At 50.9% G+C, this 5,419-nt stretch overlaps 1 long non-coding RNA gene across 1 annotated transcript; it reads right to left on the reverse strand.

Annotated features, from left to right (window-relative positions):
• Positions 1-2,412: 2,412 nt before the first annotated feature.
• On the reverse strand, positions 2,413-4,777 carry LOC128316164 (uncharacterized). Its single transcript, XR_008299765.1, has 3 exons — positions 3,356-4,777; positions 3,026-3,213; positions 2,413-2,937 (listed from the first exon to the last, which is right to left on the reverse strand). It is a non-coding gene; the product is annotated as an uncharacterized LOC128316164 (long non-coding RNA).
• Positions 4,778-5,419: the final 642 nt, after the last annotated feature.

Genomic DNA, 5,419 nt, shown 5'->3' on the forward strand with positions numbered 1-5,419 from the left:
TGTGGTGTCTCTTCCTGCTCTTACAAGGGTGCTACATCCATAGTGGCTCCATACTCTGGGCTTTGTCCAAACCTAATCACCTCCTAATGTCCCCAGTTTTTAAAAAAATTGTTTTTAAATGTTTACTTATTTTTGAAAGAGAGAGAGAGAGAGAGAGAGAGAGAGAGAGTGTGAGTGGGGGAGGGGCAGAGAGAGAGGGAGACACAGAATCCGAAGCAGGCTCCAGGCTCTGAGCTGTCAGCACAGAGCCTGACACAGGGCTGGAACTCAGGAATCGTGAGATCATGACCCGAGCCAAAGTCGGATGCTTCACCGACTGAGCCACCCACGCGCCCCTCCCAATGCCCCCACTTTTTAATACCATCGCACTGGGAGTGAGGGTTTCAACTAGTGAACCTGGGGGGACACAAACATTCGGCTCATAGCATTCTGACTCCCATGCTTGTCTTAAACTCACCACTCTTGCCTACGTTGATTTTCTCTGAAGCAGATTTTCTCCAGTTGGGCGCCATTGACATTTGAGACCTGATCACTCTTTGTCTGGGGGGGACCGCCTTGTGTACAGTAGGGGGTGAGCAGCCTTTTTGGACTCTGCCAACCAAATGTCAGTCAGAACAACTCTTCCTCCCCTCAGCTGTGACATCTTTTCACCACAAATCCCCTGGGGAGCAAACTGTCCCCTTGATGGGATCCATTGCTTTGACATAGCAAGAGCCCTCGCAAGAAACACTGCATTCCATCATCCTTATAATTACTACTCTCTGGAGCCTGTGAAACACCCAAGACAACGCATCAGCCTGAGTCCCTTTCCACCCCCACCCCAGCGTGGATCTCCTGGAACGGATGTTTTGCACACCCCTGTGCACTGGAGGCTGTCTGGGCTCTGAGCACCACAAGTGACAACTTTGGTGGCGGCTTAAATGGGGCAAGTCCCCAGAGGCCGACGCGGAGGCACACAGAAAGTGCGTTGGGGCTGGTGGCTGGGACAGGCGGCCGCGGGGGTCAGGAAGCAGGACTGTGCACGAACAGAATGGCAGTTCAGGCATGACAGACACCTCCCGGAGCTCACAGGGGCTTGTGGCTCTGGGATGGTCCCTGATGGTGCTGGGAGTCACGGCAAAGGGGCTGAGTTTTTCTCTGTCACTGGAAAGACAGAGGTGCAACGGAGTGAGAGTTGTGTGCCCTCCTCATACATGTGCTGCAATCCCAGCCCTCAGTGTGATGGTGTCAGGAGGTGGGGCCTTGGGGAGGCAATTAGGTCACAAAGCTCTTGTGAGTGGGCTCGACGCTCTTGTAAAAGGGACCCCAGAGAGCTCACTTACCCTCTTTCCTCCACATGAGGACACAGGGGGAAGCTGGCCAGAGGAGGGTCCTCGCCAGAGCCCCTCTGTGCCAGTACCCTGATCGCGGACTAGCTTCTGGTCTCCAAGAGTATGAGAAGTAAGCATTGGCTCTTTAAGCCCCCGTTCTATGGTGTTTTTGTTACAGCAGCCAAAACGGGCTAAGACAGAGGCGGCCGCAGAAGGCCTAGCCCCGGCCGGAGTAGCTCACTCTGGCTCAGGCGGTTCCCTGGGGGGGGGGGGGGGGGTCAGGCCACAGGGGCATGTGCGCCCCTCCTGCAGTGCTCTCTGGGCAGCTCCCCGCGACATCGGGGACCCAGACACCTAACCATGTGAAGCCTGTTACCCTAAACCCGCCTCTGTGCAGATGAACCCTGGGGCCGACGTCCTCTTGGCAGGCGGGCGGTGCTCCCTGCCCTGGGCTCCGGGCCACCGGGAGGACCCCCGCCCTTGTCGAACGCAGTTTGTTTGCTTCATCAACAAGCGAATGAACCAATTCACAGCAGGGTGGTTGTATTTTTTCCTTTTTCCAAGCAAAATAAAACAACTCCTTACATATTTACCAAGGCTAATTATGAGAGATGAAAAACATGTTTTCTCCTTTTGTGAAGCCTCTCCCGAGCTTAGAGGCCCGCCTGGCATCTTTCCGCTCTAGACAGCGCTGTCTCCCTCTGTGCCTCTGCTAATTCCTGCAGGGAGAGCGGCCACGTGGGAGGGGGGCCGCCGCGCGGCTGTGTGTCTTTCAGTGGTGTCTTGGGACAGATTCCTTTGGCTCCATCTGCCAGATGCAATTGTGAATTGGACTTAAAGGTACAGCCTGAACACATTATCTAATTAATTAGCATCTAAAGGCTCTCTGAAGAAGAAATCGCTGGGCAGGCGGTGTGATACGAGAACATGCAAACGATTAAACGCCAGATTTGGGGAATGTGAGATATTTTAATGGGCGCCCAAATTTATGTGCTCGCTGGAGCCCTAGGGATTCGGGACACGATTAACAGGTGCTGGAAGGAAGCCCATTTTCCAGCTCAGGTTGGAAAACACGAACTACTCAAAGTCAAAGTCAGTCCTTAAGAATGTATTTTTATCGCTTACTAAATAAACTGTTGGCCTGTTTTCTCTTACCAAAACTACGTCTTGTAGGAAAATGGAAACATGGTGATAATAGCCGTCTGTGCTCCGTGATGATACCAGGGGAAATGGCACTACACGCCATTCACACGGCACACGGTGTATCCTTCTCTGGCTCGCGATGTTTGCTGCGGAGTTTTGGCCTTCTGAATTTGTCCTCACCAAAACAAGTCAGCAGTGGAGGCAGGTAATGAGAAGATACATATTAGGAACATCATCTGAGTGACCGAAGAGTTTCCAGTTGCATCAGAAAAGCAGGCCTATTTTTGGCTCTGGGGCTCAGCTCCCCACCCCCTTCCCCGCCCCAGGAGCCCCCTGTCATCTCTACCTGAATCTAGACACATTGTGACCATAGCTTTTTGGCTCAGTATGTAGAGTGGAGCCAGCAGTGACCCGGGACTTAGAAATGTTCCCTCTCCGCCGTTCCTGCCCTGGGATGATCTCAGTGACATTATGTGATCTCCAGCTGTTAAAATGCATATGACAAGTGCATATACTTCCTCACTGCCCAGAAATATGGCCCTAAGACCCCTTCCCACCACCTGCGGACGTACGTGTAGAATGTGGCATCAGAGGGACCGTGACACGCTCTTATGCTGACCTGCTCCTGCTACGTGCACCTATGAGTGCCACATGGTATGCTAGGAAGTCCCCCGGTGAGGACAGGACAGCCAGGGAAGCGTTTCTGTAGGGTGTGTAACCAAGTTCACCCAGGTGCCAAGGGGAAAGTGGGCCAATTATCCTGCGAAGGCAAAGAGGAAACAAAGTCTCTCCTGTTCTTTCCGAGTAGAGCACCTCGATTCTCTGCTCGGTGCCCAGGTACCTGCTGAGAGCAGAGCCCCACCTGCCACCCCTTCTCCGCGACATCAGAGAGTCCTGCTCACCTGTTCACCTGGGAAATGGTTCAGCAACTCTTCGGAAGTGCGCGCAGAGGGGTACCTGGGGGGCTTGGCCGCTGAAGCATCCAACTTCGGCTCAGGTCATGATCTCACGGTCCGTGAGTTTGAGCCTCATGTCGGGCTCTGTGCTGCCAGCTCGGAGCCTGGAGCCTGCTTCCGATTCTGTGTCTCCCTCTCTCTCTCTGCCCCTCCTCCGCTCATGTTCTGTCTCTCTCAAAAATAAATAAACATTAAAAACAAAAGAAAGTGTTCACAGAGGGTCTGGGGTGCTGGCAAGCTTCTTCACCATCATGGAGACCACTCAGGCTGTCCCCTCTTCTCTACAGTCAGGAGAGGTCGGGAGGGGGTTGCTGTCATCAGCTCACCTACAGACGACACTGACACCAACCAGCAGTGTGATTTGGACCAAAATGATAATAATGTTTCTCGGAAGAAGGTTGCCAAATACAGGAATCTCAACCTGCTGCTAACGCAGCCTTTTTGCACCACGTTGACCAAGAAGACCCTCAGACAGAATGAAAAAGTCGGTTGTTCGCCATGGTTGAAAAAGCCTGGGGAGGCAACAATGTGTCATTGATCCGGGACAGTGATACTGATCTGGGTGCATCTGTCTCTCTCTCCAGCTGAAAATGACACCACTGTGACTTCCTGTCACTAAAGCCCAACAGACTCTGCTTGGGGGGGCGAGGAGAGGAGGCAGACCCACGGGCCTAGCTCCACTCCAAGCCGCACTTCGGGGGCCAGGCATCACTTGCCTTTTGGAGGACGCACCTGTGGCTCTGGGCACAACACTGCCAACTCCCTGCACACCTTCCTTCCGGGGTAACTCGCCTTCATTTCCATTGGCTGCTATAACATCAACAGAACATTAAAAAAAAAAAAAAGTAAAAATCGTACAAAATAAGCAATCAGAAATAAAACAACCTTCAAGGAGAGCGGACCTTCTCAAGCTTTGCTCCTCAGGGTGAATGCTGTGATTTATACCTGTTGTTTTATCCGCGGTCCGCAGCACTGTGCTCGTGCAGAATACATTATAGCTGGAAGAAACATAAAATACTGTCGGCTCTGTTAATGCCCATGCCCTGGCAGGAGGAAGTAAGACTGTGCAGGACACCTGGAATTTTGCAAACCCCCATCCAGTCCTGGGCAGATACAGTTCTGACCTCAATGTTTTATTTGATTGTCCCTGAACAGCCATGCCGCTGTTAATTGTTACTTTCACCCAGGGCTTTCAAAATATTTTGCAAATGTTAAATGAGTATCTCTGGTTGAATTAGAATATTAAATGTTTAATGCTTAAGGTTGAGAATGTAATTATTTTAAGAGACATCAACTTGATATATGCTTTATTTTCTATTTTTTTAAATGTTTATTAATTTATTTTTGAGAGAGAGAGAGAGATGGAGAGCAGGAGATGGAGAGGAGGAGAGAGAGAGAGAATCCCAAGCAGACTCAGCACTGTCAGCACAGAGCATGACATGGGGCTCAAACCCATCAACCGCAAGACCATGACTTGAGCCAAAACTGAGAGTCAGACTCTTCACCTACTGAGCCACCCAGGTGCCCTTATTTTCTCTATATTTTAATATGCACGATATGTGTATTTCTTTTTAGGCGAACCACAACTGGACTTACACTGTGGCAATTATAGGAAAGTAAAAGAGTCAAGAGGAAAAGACAAATAGCACCTACAGTAATGTTCACTGTTGTGGGTTGTGTCCCCAGAATGACATGTTCAAGCCCCAAGCAAGCCCCTGTGCATGTAACCTTGCTCAGACAGGGTCTTTGCAGATGTAATGCAGTTAAGATGCGATGTTAGGGTATACCCTAACCTACTGATCCATGTCCTTATAAGAAGAGAGAAAAAAACAAAGACATACACATGTAATGATGGAGACAGAGACCAGAGTGATGGCTCTACCAGCCAAAGACTGCTAGCAACACTGGGGACTGAGAAACCCAGAACAGATTCTCCCTTAGAGAGTTCAGGGACATGGCCGTGTAGACACCTGGCTTTCAGACTCCTGGCCTCCACAACGGTGAAAGAGT

Source organism: Acinonyx jubatus, chromosome A1 (genome assembly GCF_027475565.1).
Source record: "Acinonyx jubatus isolate Ajub_Pintada_27869175 chromosome A1, VMU_Ajub_asm_v1.0, whole genome shotgun sequence".
In the NCBI taxonomy this organism is placed as follows: domain Eukaryota; kingdom Metazoa; phylum Chordata; class Mammalia; order Carnivora; family Felidae; genus Acinonyx; species Acinonyx jubatus.